Below are 14,965 nucleotides of genomic sequence, written 5' to 3' on the forward strand. Positions count from 1 at the left end.
ACAGTACAAGTAATAATACAATTAAGAGCAAGATAAATACAATGACTTTGGTTCAAGCAAGTACAAGTGTGACAAAATACAATTCAATGATACAGCAGATAAGTGTCAGTGATAGTTACATCAGGATATGATTAAATACAAAATACTACAGATTAAACACTTGGCAGATTACAGTACTCTGACGTACAGGATTAAATACAGTAAAATAGGGGGCAGATAAGAGCAAGTAAAGCGCATTTAAGGAAGGGTGATAAGTGTCCCAGGCGAACAGAGGAGTTCTACAGGTGCTTTCTTAAGAGGTGAGTCTTGAGGAGGCACCGGAATGTGGTCAGGGACTGGGCAGTCCTGACATCTATAGGAAGGTCATTCCACCACTGCAGGGCGAGGGTGGAAAAGGAGCGGGCTCTGGAGGCAGGGGAGCGTAGAGGCGGTAGAGCCAGTCTTCTAGTGCAGGAGGAGCGGAGAGGTCGAGTGGGGGTGTAGGGAGAGATGAGGGTCTGGAGGTAGCTGGGTGCAGTCTGGTCAAGGCATCTGTAGGCTAGTACAAGAGTCTTGAACTGGATGCGAGCGGTGATCGGGAGCCAGTGGAGTGAGCGGAGTAGTGGAGTTGCGTGGGAGAAGCGAGGCAGAGAGAACACCAGGCGGGCAGCAGAGTTCTGGATGAGCGGGAGCGGACAGGTGGCGGACGCAGGGAGGCCAGCCAGGAGGGAGTTGCAGTAGTCTAGGCGGGAGAGTACCAAGGCCTGGACCAGGAGCTGGGTGGCGTAGTTGGTGAGGAAGGGTCGGATTCTTCGGATGTTGCTCAGGAAGAATCGGCAAGTGCGTGCCAGAGTGGAGATGTGCTGGGAATAAGAAAGGCAGGGGTCCAGGGTGACTCCGAGGTTCTTAGCGGAGGAAGAGGGAGAGAGTGTGGTAGATTCCAGAGGAACAGAGATAGAGAGATCAGAGGAGGGGGAGGAGGAGGAGGGAAAGAAAAGGAGGTCAGATTTAGAGAGGTTGAGTTTGAGGTGATGCGAGTGCATCCAGGAGGAGATAGCAGACAGACAGGTAGAGATACGGGAGGGGATGGTGGAGTCAGAGGTGAGGAAGGAGAGGAAAATCTGAGCATCATCAGCATAGAAATGGTATGAGAAACCATAGGATGAGATGAGGGGGCCCAGGGAGCGGGTGTAGAGAGAGAACAGGAGAGGACCCAAGACTGACCCTTGGGGGACTCCTGTTGAGAGAGGGCGAGGTGTGGAGGTTGCTCCATGACAGGTTACCTGATAAGTGCGGTTGGAGAGGTAGGAGGAGAACCAGGCCAGAGCAGTTCCAGAGATTCCCAGGTCAGCAAGAGAGGATAGTAGGATAGAGTGATCGACAGTGTCAAAGGCAGCAGAAAGGTCGAGGAGAATTAGGACAGAGGAGAGAGAGGCAGCTCGGTCAGACTTTAGTGAGTTGGTGACAGACAGGAGGGCGGTTTTAGTGGAGTGAGCAGAGCGGAAGCCAGATTGGAGAGGGTCGAGCAGAGAGTGGTTGGACAGGAAAGCAGAGAGCTGGCGGTGTACAGTCCTCTCGAGGGTTTTGAAGAGGAAGGGTAGGAGGGAGACAGGATGGTAGCTCTGGAGGGAGGTGGGGTCGAGGGTAGGTTTTTTGAGGAGGGGAGTGATAGAGGCTTGTTTGAAGGCAGAGGGAAAGAGACCAGAAAGGAGAGAGGTGTTGAGAAGGGAGGAGATGAAGGGAAGTAGAGCAGGAGCAGCAGCTTGAAAGAGGTGAGTGGGGAGGGGGTCCAGGGCAGACTTGGTGGGTTTGTGTCCCTGGAACAGGGAGGAGAGGTCAGAGTCTGAGAGGGGCGAGAAGGTGGAGAAGGAGGATGAGTTAGTAGGGGATGCAGTGGGTGTAGGAGTTGGAGCGGGAGGGAGTGCAGGGGAGGGAGAGGTGTTAAAGAGTTTGCGGATATCTGAGATTTTAGAAGAGAAGAAAGAGGCAAAGTCATCAGAGGAGATAGAGGAGGGAGGAGGAGGGGGAGGGTTTAGGAGGGAGGAGAAGGTAGAGAATCGTTTACGTGGGTTGTTAGTGGAGGCTTGGATTATAGATTGGAAATAAGAACATTTAGCAGAGGAGAGAGTAGAGGAGAAGGAGGAGAGAAGGAGCGGTAGAGGTCTAGGGCAGCAGGGAGTTTGGTTCTCTTTCATTTCTTTTCAGCAGATCGCAGTGTGGTTCTTGCTGAGCGGAGCACAGAGGAGAGCCAGGGTTGGGGAGGGGAGGGGCGAGCAGGTTGGGAGGTGAGGACACAGAGGGAGTCGAGGAAGGAGAAGAGGGTGGAGGTAGCAGAGTCTACAGAGAGTTGGGAGAATGAGTTGATTGGAGGGAGGTGAGAGAGAGCAGTGGAGGCAAGGACAGAGGGGGAGAGAGAGCGGAGGTTACGGTGAGAGGTGACAGTGGGGGTAAGAGGAGCAGGGAGAGATGGGAGAGACAGAGAAAAAGAGATGAAATAGTGATCAGAGAGGTCCAGGGGGGTGACAGAGAGGGTGGAGGGGCAGCAGGCCCTGGAGAAGGTGAGGTCCAGTTGACGGCCAGCTTTGTGGGTAGGAGGGGATGGAGAGAGACAGAAGTCGAAGGAGTGAAGGAGAGGGAGGAATCCAGCAGAGTGGCTGGGGTTGGAGAGATGGATATTGAAGTCACCTAACAGGACAGTTGGGGTAGACAGAGAGGGGAGGGAGGAGAGTAGATAGTCGAGTTCATCTAGAAAGTGAGCGAGAGGCCCAGGGGGATGGTACAGTACAATTAGCAGGAGTTGACAGGGAGAGGTTAGTTGGACTGCATGAAATTCTAAGGTATTAACAGAGAGTGAGGAGAGGTCGGAGGGGACAGAAAAGAGTAAGGAGGGAGAGAGGAGAAGACCAGTCCCACCTCCCCGTCCAGCGAGACGCGGGGTATGGGACAGGACAGAGAGAGGACAGGGCAGCAGGAGTTACAGTGTTATCAGGAGACAGCCAGGTTTCAGTGAGAGCAAGGAAATCGAGAGAGAGGTGGGAGGCAAAGGCAGAGATGAAATCAGCTTTGTTAGCAGAAGAGTAACAGTTCCAGAGTGCACCAGAGAGTGTGCGAGAGGGGGGGGAGAGGCAGAGGGATGAGGTTAGAGGGGTTGGAGGAGCAGCGGCGGAGGGAGGGCAGAGGACGAGGGCGAGAGGACAGAACAGGGATGTGAGAGACAATCATAGCAGGACAGGCAAGACAAATAGGTATAGTGGGAGCAGTGGTGTGGTGGGTACAGACCTGACTAGTAGATGGCTTCTTCCAGAGCGCCGTTAGGTTCAGATCTATTGGAACAGTGTCTCGGCGCAGGCCTCCCCTCACTGGACTCCCACAGCTAGACTCCCGACGCTTCTTGCTGGCGCAGAAATAGGCTGCCTAATATATATAAAACAACTGCGTGGCAAAAGAACCAACTAAACTGCGTGGAAACCAATCAAATAGCGAATCAACTTTTATTCAATTAAATCACTCACCTGGTACTAATCACACACTAACTCAGCTAACTCAAACACCACCTTACAAAGTTACCAAATGTAGTTAATTTAAAAATTACTTGAAGCAGGAACTTGCCTATCTGCCACTATGTGTGATAATAAGTTAAATTCCAGAGCATTTAGTTAAAAGATTAAGTCCCCAGTTTATTATGATCTCAATATCTCAGGTTCTACTCTAGCCAAGCCCGTTCTATCTATAGGGGCTGGTCGTATGAACAAGGCTACAGATGGATCTGCTCAGCACAGCAATGTATTTTTAATAATATGTACTGTGTAGAATAGGATAATCCATGTTAGTGTATATGTGTATTGTGATGGGGTGCAGCCTATTTTGTGGTGGTTCTGTGTTTTTTTGTATTGTTTAGAGTGGATGTGAGTGAGTTTGGGGTGTGGTTCAGTGAGTATGTGTGAGGAATGTGTGGAATGTGCCTGGGCTAATGAGGTGCGAATTGCCCAATTAGCCCAGGCACCTGTATAAAAGGGAGTGGTTGGGTATGTTAGGAGGAGAGTGTTTGTTAGGAGGTGAGTGTTTGTAACAGAGAGAAGACGTATGAGAGAGAGAGAGAGAGAGAGAGAGAGAGAGAGAGAGAGAGAGAGAGAGAGAGAGAGAGAGAGAGAGAGAGAGAGAGAGAGAGAGAGAGAGAGAGAGAGAGAGAGAGAGAGAGAGAGAGGGTTTTTTTGGGTTTGTTTAAAGCCTGTTTTGTGTTTGTCTTTTTGGTTGGCCATCGTGCCTTTTTATTTGTGTTTTGTTAATTAAAATATTTTGGTTTCACTGCACTTTCTGTCTCTGAGTCTTCCCTCTGCCGCTATCCTGCCACATGTATATATACATATATATGGGAATTTAAAATAATAATAATAATAATAATAATAATAATAATAATAATGACTCAGTTATTCAGCTCTACAGAACTATAAACTCTGAGCAGTTAATAATGAGCAGGTTTATTCATTCACCTGTTTCATTATGTTTGGCTCTGGTGTTGTATTATTCAGCTGCACTGTAAACCTTTTATATGTTGCAATGGCTGTGTTTGCTCTTACACAGTAATAAACAGTACAATACTTAGAATTATGAGGTGCCACATAGTCCTGTCCACAAGAGGGCAGTATAGACGTTTGACAAACAGTTCACCCTTAATTAAAGTAACCATAAATAAATGCTGTGACTCATAGCAAACAAAACATTAAATATTATATTATTATTAAATATCACATACTGGACAGGCACCTCTGCTTTCCCTTCAGTGTTACTGTGTTTGTCCTTTGCTAAAAATCTATAAGTTAAAAATAATAATAATAATAATAATAATAATAATAATAATAATAATAATAATAATAGTTTCAGCAGTTGTGACTGCCAGGTACCAGACAAGCCAGATTTATAGGAGAACCCCAAATTAAATGCACTTTCTGTTTTCTACATGTTAACCACTACATGTTGACCAACAGCACATTGTAATATGGCTTGTAATGTTGATCAAAGCTCTCAAATCTGGAAGAAGACTCCAAACAGTGCTGTTTGATATGACAGGAGCAACAGCACATTGTAATGTGGCTTGTAATGTTGATCAAAGCTCTCAAATCTGGAAGAAGACTCCAAGCAGTGCTGTTTGACAAAACACAAAGTGAGCTTCTAAACTACACATCAACAACACTATATTATTATTATTATTATTATTTATTTCTTAGCAGACGCCCTTATCCAGGGCGACTTACAATCGTAAGCAAAAACATTTCAAGCGTTACAATACAAGTAATACAATAAGAGCAAGAAATACAATAACTTATGTTCAAGCAAAGTACAAGTGTGACATACCACAATTCAATAATACAGCAGGTAATAGTGATAGTTACATCAGGATATGATTAAATAGTGATAGTTACATCAGGATGTGATTAAATACAAAGTACTACAGGTTAAAAACTTGGCAGATTACAGTATTCTGAAGTACAGGATTAAATGCAGTAAAATAGGGGGCTGATAACAGCAAAATAAAGCACATTTACATGAAGGGTGATAGTGTCCCAGGATACAAACAGAGGAGTTCTACAGGTGCTCTTTGAAGAGGTGAGTCTTAAGGAGGCGCCGGAATGTGGTCAGGGACTGGGCAGTCCTGACATCTGTAGGAAGGTCATTCCACCACTGCGGAGCAAGGGTGGAGAAGGAGCGGGCTTTGGAGGCAGGGGAGCGTAGCGGTGGTAGAGCTAGTCTTCTAGTGCAGGCGGAGCGGAGAGGTCGAGTGGGGGTGTAGGGAGAGATGAGGGTCTGGAGGTAGCTGGGTGCAGACTGGTCAAGGCATCTGTAGGCTAGTACAAGAGTCTTGAACTGGATGCGAGCGGTGATCGGGAGCCAGTGGAGCGAGCGGAGTAGTGGAGTAGCGTGGGCGAAACGAGGCAGAGAGAACACCAGGCGGGCAGCAGAGTTCTGGATGAGCTGGAGCGGACGGGTGGCGGACGCAGGGAGGCCAGCCAGGAGGGAGTTGCAGTAGTCTAGGCGGGAGAGTACCAGGGCCTGGACCAGGAGCTGGGTAGCATAGTTGGTGAGGAAGGGTTGGATTCTTCGGATGTTGCTCAGGAAGAATCGGCAAGTGCGTGCCAGAGTGGAGATGTGCTGGGAATAAGAGAGGCAGGGGTCCAGGGTGACTCCAAGGTTCTTAGCGGAGGAAGAGGGAGAGAGTGTGGTAGATTCCAGAGGAACAGAGATAGAGAGATCAGAGGAGGGGGAGGAGGAGGAGGGAAAGAAAAGGAGGTCAGATTTAGAGAGGTTGAGTTTGAGGTGATGCGAGTGCATCCAGGAGGAAATAGCAGACAGACTGGTAGAGATACGGGAGGAGATGGTGGAGTCAGAGGTGGGGAAGGAGAGGAAAATCTGAGCATCATCAGCATAGAAATGGTATGAGAAACCATAGGATGCGATGAGGGGGCCCAGGGAGCGGGTGTAGAGAGAGAACAGGAGAGGACCCAAGACTGACCCTTGGGGGACTCCTGTTAAGAGAGGGTGAGGTGTGGAGGTTGCTCCATGCCAGGTTACCTGGTAAGTGCGGTTGGAGAGGTAGGAGGAGAACCAGGCCAGAGCAGTGCCAGAGATCCCCAGGTCAGCAAGAGATGATAGTAGAATAGAGTGATCAACAGTGTCAAAGGCAGCAGAGAGATAATAATAATAATAATAATAATAATAAACTGCTCATTTCTACTTCGTGTGTGGGAAATGGCAGTGAGTGGGCGGGGCAGGAGAGTAAGAGGAGAGCTGCATTCTGGTCCTGTATAGCTCAACGAGAGTTATAAAGCTCTGCTATTATTGGAGTTTTAAATGGTTCAAACATCACATTTTATAACTGTGTTTGTTTTAGTAGCAGCAATGATATCCGCCAGACAGGCTTTTCCAGTGTAAAATGAAACCTTTAAATCATGTAAGATGTGTGTTTTTCTTTTCCAGCAGTTATAATGGATGGAATTGAAATGAATGTCAATGTATGTTGTTTGATTTACATATTCAGAATGATGTTTAACTCAATGCTTTATTCATTTAACACAATAACCGCTTTGTTTAATATGTTGTAAATACACACCAAGGGTTCTGTTCATATAGTCTAACGCAGTGGTTTTCAACCTGTGGTACGTGTACCAGTACTGGTACATGACAGGCTTGCAACTGGTACACACCGACACTTCTTTATGACGATGTGATTCCTCAACCACAAAACTCTCTCAATCTCACTATCGTAATGTATCAATCTGTTTGTACCACTGAATCACAGAGAAATGAGAAATGATGATGCTGGGCTCCAGACTCCACATGGTTGCAAATGCGACTATCAGGGTTTTTTTTTTTTTTTTTTTTTTTTTGGGGGGGGGGGGGGGGGGTCATCGAATACAAATACTTATAAGCACAGAGAAGTACTGTATTAACATCAGCAGATTTTGTTTTTTTATTTTCTCAATAGTATGCGTCCTAATTACAGTATTTCTGTGCGTTCTGCTTCCATGTAATCATAAGAGCTGTCTGTGTTACCTGCTGTCAGATCCGGACTTCACTAACATTGAGCATGGGAGCTGCAGCATGCTGTTTCCATATTACAATTGGACACAATTAAAGATGTGGTCACCAATTCCATGCACAACACTTGCAAACTATTTAAAATATAAACATGCTGAGTTCAGTGTTGCCAACTCCACAAAGCAGGAAGTCGCTAGAGAAACCACACAAAGTCGCTAGATGTCGCTATTTAGACATTCTAAAGTCACCAGAAATGTCGCTAGACCAGGGGTTTTCAACCTTTTTTTGAAACTGTACCCAATTCTGTCGGGAGGTTTCAGCTAAAGTACCCTTTATAATTTTCGCTCATTGAATGGTACCACAGTTGCAATAAAAAGCCGGAATAATCAGGTTAACACATTTCTTTTTTTCTCCCTTTTATTTAATATATAATTTTACACAACAGTCTGGGACTGACAAATGGCTGAGACAGAAAACCAAACAGTAGGCTTCATTCTTAAAACTTAAATGTTAACCTTTAGGTGTAATTCGGTGGACGCTGTAGAGGGCGCTCTCTCGCTGAGCTTCCAAGTATTCTGTTTGTATTCGGCTTCTCTAGCTTCCCTGGCAGCTCTCAGTGGAGGCGGGATTAGCCACATAAATTACTTCCAGGTGAGGTGGGGTGCAGTTCAGTTTCTCAAGTCCCAGTCTCTCTGCCAATAGCTCGCGCCGCTCTATTTGGTCAGGTAAATAGAAAGGGCGTGACCAGAGCAGTATGGGCAATCCCATTAGGTAGTTTGCATGTCAATCTCTCCTTCTTTTCTATTTATACACCCAGCAATGCTTCCGCCCTTCGTCTGTGTTTGTTTTTTTTGTTCGCTCATTTCACTGCAGGCCATTTCTCTGCTCCGCGCTGGCAAGATAGTATCAGCTATTTTCCTACCTGCTCAGGTGATTTTTCATTATTCAGCTTTTCTATTTTTCTGCAGGAGCTCCAACGTTAGTTTTTTTTTTCTGATCCATCCAGTCTCCAGCCCAGCTAAAGCGCCGTTCAAAGCGCAGCACCATTCTCAACTTGGTCTGCGTTTTCATCAGAAAGACTGTTCCAACGTCACTGCTGTACTGCAACTCTTTCCCACCGGCGCCTCACAGACCATGGTTACCACGGCAACGCCTCATCGAGTGACTACTGGGAGTGGTAAGTTGCCATGGCGACCAGGCAGCTTTTAACAGGCAATGCGAGGCTGCGCCTCACTTCTGGCTCCTGCTGCTGCGCTTTTGCAACGAGAGCTTCAACTCCGAATTGACATCTAAATACTGCAAGCTCCTCTTCTAGACCTACGTTAACTTACTTTTATCATCACTAACTGTTCTAAAGCAAATGTTTTATACATAGACAAGGATTTTAATCGCAATAACCAAATATATGCTACCCTGCTTCACTGAAGCCAATAGTTTTAATTACAATCACAACCTCTAGATGGCAGCACGACACCACAAGCTCTACATAATCTAAGCTGATTTGCTATCGCTGTGAATCTCGCACACTCCAAACTTTCTTTCAATTCCTGCAGTTCGTTGTCACTCCGAGGGATTCTCAGACCCCTCCTGCCTCAACCTCTTTTTGCTACATATATTAACTTGAATTTTTCAAATCCAAACCCCTCCCCTCGAGGACCTGGTCATGAGGCCAAGCTTATCAGCTTTCTGAGATGTTAAGAATCCACCGTCACATTAATTTTCCAGCTTCCTTGCATCAGGCCATTCCTGCAACCTTGTTCCCTGATTTGCACTTCCTTATTTGCCCCCAACTTCATTAAGGCACTTAATACAACTTTCAAAGTCCATTTCATTCAATTTGAGCTACCAGGCACATACGGAAACTATGTGCTACGATTATCAACATTTCAGTCAAAGCGTCCTCCTACACCACAATAGACAATACTCTTGGACTGCTCCTGATCAAATCAATAGGTTTTGCAGCAGCCTCCGAGCAACACGTTCTCTTCCTCTCAGGTTCTGCAGCGGCCTCAGATCTACGCATTCTTCATCTCTGCCCAAAGGCAGCACCATCTCCGACATCCTCTTAAATGCCTTAACTCTCAAATACCAATTTCCACTGCATTCAGCAGCTCTCTGCTCTCTACAGCAGGCCACTGCACACCACTGACAGCATTCCATCGTTTACTGTCTCAGATCTCTTCCCTTTCAGCAGATCTTGCCTCTACTGTTAATATCTCCTCATTACAGCAAATCTCGGCACCCTCTTCAGATCTGCTCCTATTGCAGCATACAAAGTTGCTTTGGTTTACTGTTCAAATCTGCAACTGCTCTCCTCCAGAGCTTCCAACGCTCCAGCTTTCCTCCAATACCTTTAAAAAAAAAAAAAAAAAAAAAAAAAATTTACACACACGGCGCGCTTGATTTCCTCAGCAATTTAGTCATATGTCTGCTCATCCTCTCAGATACTACAAGCTTTAATACATGGTACGAGACTGGAAATCTGCTTTGATTTATGATTTAAGGAGTTCCACTATTAGGAGAATGACTGGAGTTGTGAAACCCAAACCTCTGATTACAAGTTCACGTTTTCCATTCCAAACAGACATTATTTATTTCTTAGCAGATGTGATGGTAGCAAACCGCCGATCGATCCCGTATTAACTAACACAGGATGGTCGGCATCTCATCTTTCTGCCTTCGTTTCCAGAAACAACTCGGCAGTCAATGTCATATTTGTTCAGCTCCAGCTGCCACCTCAGCCTCATCAAACTCTGCAACTCCAACATCTTCCGTTCAACTAAATACAACACTTTCCAACCTTCTGCAATCTGCCATCACTACATGGCCACACTCTTATCCCCAGCTACCAAATCTTCTTTTACCATTGGATGGAAAACATTTACAACTTTCTGCACTCAAAACAAAATACATCCCATTCCGATTTAATGAACAGCGGATTGTAGCCTCCATCGCCCATGCAAGGGATTCTCTTCACTTAGCCCCCACTACCGTTAAAGCCTACATCTCCGGAATTCAGTATTTCTGCCGCCTCATCTCCGTCCCATCAGTTTGCTTGACACTTGGAGAGATCCTCAAGAGCCCCCCCCCCGCTGCTCCCTCCTTGCTCCCTATAGCAATAGACATCCTTCACTCTTTAATCTCTACCCTCAGAAAAGACTGCTCTATATATATAAAATTATATATATATATATATATATATATATATATATATATATATATATATATATATATATATAACGTTATATATAAAAATATATACGTATAGCCTATAAATATACATACAAACCATTGTTTCAACAGGCTACAATGTGTGTGTTTTCCTGTCTATTTATATATACATATTATTCTTAATAATATATTTCACTGGCATTTTACCTAACGTACTAGTAGCGGTGAGCCGGGTTGCTTAGCAACCGATGTAGGGGGTCCTAGAGGAACTGCCGCGCAAATGTTGCCTTATACAATCGTTCAGGTTTCATCACCAGCCAGATATAAATAAATGTCCTACTCTCCTCCGTCTAAAAGAAGTCGACTATCCTGCCAGAAATATAGACAGGAATACACTACAGAATGGCCTTTTATTAAAACAAGTCAAATCTCTAACTCGCATGCTTACTGTGAATATTGCCGGACTGACTTCTCAGTGAAACACGGTGGACGTCACGATTGCATCGTTCATGTAGGTACAAAAAAACATCAACAATTTGCAAAATCTATTGGAAATCATAAATCTATGCGTGAATTTGTAGTGAGTACAGGCGAAGATAATGCAGTGATAAAGGCAGAGACACTTTTTGCAAACTTTATTGTTGAGCACAATCTTCCAATTGCTGTTTTGGATCATATCGGTCCACTTTGCAAAGCTGCATTTCCGGACTCGAACATCGCCAACAAGTACGGATCAGGCCGCACAAAAACCACTGCCATAATCGAAACCCTTTCAAATGACACGTCAAAGTCTTTAGCCTTGGAATTATCGCTGGGTTATTTTTCATTGAGCACGGACGGCAGCAGTGACACAACAACCAGTCAACTGTATCCAGTTGTAGTGAGATATTATGACGGGTCTCTTGGAAAAATCATCACGCAATTACTATCGCTACCAGCAATGCAAGAAGTTTCGAGTACTGGAGAGAACATATTTAATTTACTCAACAGAAATTTGGAGAAATTTAACATCCCATGGCAACGATGTGTGAGCTTCTGTTGTGATAATGCCTCTGTTATGGTTGGAGTTCACAAAGGGGTTGCAGCGTTTGTGCGCAAGGAAAATGAAAATGTATATGTACAGGGATGTCCTTGCCACTTGGTACACCTTGCAGCCCAGTATGCAGCTGCAAAACTACCACTATCAGTGGAAGATCTGTTGATTGACTTGTATTATTATTTCGACAAAAGCAGCAAGAGAAATAAACAATTAAAACAGCTACAGCAGCTCTGTGACATCGAAACCAGAGGAATCATCAAGCATGTAAATACAAGGTAGGCTACCCTTTTTATTAATTAGAATGAGTCATTCTTGATAATACTACCATAGCAATTAATCCATTTTTTAAATCATTATTTTCATTATTAATGATTCAACAAAAATTTAACATTGATGGTTGTTGACTGTGTGGCTGAATTTGTTGTGTTGCTTATATAATTTATTAGTACATTGTGTATTTTTGAAATGTAAGCCTTAACCAAATTACTAAATAATATGTATTATTTGAATGATTGTCAGTGTCCTGCTTTTTAAAAAATATATATTTTCTATCTAGTTATTGTTATTTATTCATTTATTCAAGTATAACATTCCAGTCAGTTCTGACAATATGAAAAATGTAATAAATATGCTTATTTTAAGGACTATTAGCTAAATTGTAGAAAAGTACCTGATCAAGGACAAAACCTTCTACTGTCTGCATCAGCAAAGAAAGTGTGAAATACAGTTCCCATTCAGGTTCACAGATGACACCTGTAATTTGATCCCTGATTGAATTTGCCTTTTTTTGTAAATGTTCAATTATCAATATTGTAATAGTAATATATAATGTTTTTCCACAATGTTTGAGAAATTAAACTTCTTCTCTTTTTACTTTGAAGGTGGTTGAGTGTTGGCAAATGTCTTGACAGGCTATTGGAACAGTGGCCTGCTCTACTAAAGTTCTTCAAAAGCAAAGAGAGTCCTTCATCTTCTGTCACTAAAGGTATACAATACACACAAACATATCCTTTATGTAGGTATGTATAGGTATAACAAAACAAACAATTGTGGTATTAAATGTGTTCTATGTAGAATTTGTATAAGTATGATTTGTTTAGTAATTACTCTACTAGTAAGGGACTTATTCTGTGTAATCTTTTCATTCATCTTATTGCTTGTAATAGTGGTGCAGTAACTTAATTTTAACTCTGGTGATCTTGTTTATGTGGCATGTGGGAAGCTTTTGCTCCAGCTTGCTCTCTTTTCAACAGCTTATATACTTGTATAAGATCTGAAATGAATCTGTTAATTTTAATATCTATTTATCAATCTATCTACACTTCAGCAAAAGTATATTATAGCTGTATTCACTGAGGTTTACAACTGTATTTTCTATTTTTAGGCTCCAGTGGGGCACACCCTGGCGGACCAGATAAAAAAGCACAGCCTCATAGTGACAGACCACATGAAAGAGCACAGTCTAGCAGTGCACAACAGCCTACTGTAACAGCACAGCTTAAACAGAGTCAGGTTCATAAGAAGCCTGGTCCCAAGCAGATGCCTTCTCTAAGTGGGAAGTTGGTTCACACTTCAGTACCTACAAAGCAAAAGGTTTGTAGTAAAGAGTCTTCAGCCAAAGCCCAAGAAGAAGGACACTGTCAGAAGTTGAAGAGGCCTAGTTCAGATTCACAGAAGAAATCCCTCTCCACATCTGGAAAAACCAAACCAAGAGAGAGCATGCCATTATCAACTAAACAGGATAGAATCAAGTCTTGCTTTGAGAGGGCATCCACAAAGTTGTATTGCTTATTTCTGCAAGCAAGTATTCCAGCATTTGATAAACTCAATCTCCTGTTGCAAAGTGATAAGCCTAATATCCATGTCCTTGGCAGGGAATTACAAGCCATTTATACAGATCTTCTCTGCAAGTTTGTTAAGCCAGCTGTATTGGTAGCAGCCTCCAGTTTGTACACAGTAGATTTTAGAAGTCTCAACAACCAGAAATCTGAGAATGACCTGGTGATTGGAACAAAGACCAGACAATATCTGCACGCCTGCATTGCTGATAAATCACTGCAACATGAAGATGTGAAGCTCTTCTACTCTTCCGTAAAGGCATACTTTTCAGAGGCATGCACATACATGCTGAAGAAATTTCCTCTTCAGGATGAACTGCTTAGGAATGCCCAAGTGGCAGACATCAGTCAGCGGGAGAAGGTGTCATTTGACTGTGTCCGTTATTTTGTGGACAGATTTGGGCTGGTCAAAGAAGATGAAATGGATGAACTGGAGTCCCAGTTTGTAAGATACCAAATTTTCAGTTTTTCAGAGGACATTTTGTCAGCAGACAGGGCTGATGTAGCATGGAATATGATTGGGCAATTGAAAAATTGTACAACACAGAAATCCAGTTTCAGTGTGCTGGTGAAGGTCATGCTGGTGATCCTAACCATTCCTCACAGTAATGCAGATAGTGAGAGGGTGTTTAGTATCATTCGCAAGAATCGTACAGAGTTTCGGCCAAATTTATCTGATAGGACCCTGGAGGTGCTGCTTGTCCAGAAGCTCCACATCCTTGCACGTGACAGTGTGTGCTACAAGATGGTGTTTGGCTGTGATCTGCTTAAAAAATGCAAACAAGCTACTAATAAATAAATAAGTGGAATTTAATACCAGAACTACATTAATACAGTAAATACCAACATACAGATCAGGTGGTCCTTACCTTTTTTTTTTTTTTATAAAAGACTTTTAAGTTGGAAATGTTAAAAGTTGGTAATGATGCAAATTGTACCAATGTTTGTGTATACCAATGCAATAGATTAATGTCTGTTGTATGGAAGAGTATTTGAAATGCATTTGGTATACTCAATTGCATTTCAAATACTTTTCCATACAACAGACATTTAATTAAATTGAAATCCAAAGTACTTGTAGTTCAGAATACAAATATCAAGTGAAATGCAAATAATTCGAAATAAATACAAATTGTTAAATCTTTCTTGATGTTATTTTGTTAGTTATTTTTGATAAGTAGGGAGGTTGAATATTTCAGTCCAGAATTGATTATTCCTTAGGTGAGCACCTAGCAGCACCTGATCATGAAAAAAAAATACTGCCCCGCTGCGCTGACCAGGTAATCTTTTTACTGGTCAGGTGCTACTATTTTTTACGGCAGACTACTATTTTTTACGGCAAGTGCTACTATTTTCCACTTTCAGAACTTGGCATCTCTGCCTTAATCTGGGATAGCCTTCATCC

Source organism: Acipenser ruthenus, chromosome 11, assembly GCF_902713425.1.
Source record: "Acipenser ruthenus chromosome 11, fAciRut3.2 maternal haplotype, whole genome shotgun sequence".
NCBI lineage: Eukaryota > Metazoa > Chordata > Actinopteri > Acipenseriformes > Acipenseridae > Acipenser > Acipenser ruthenus.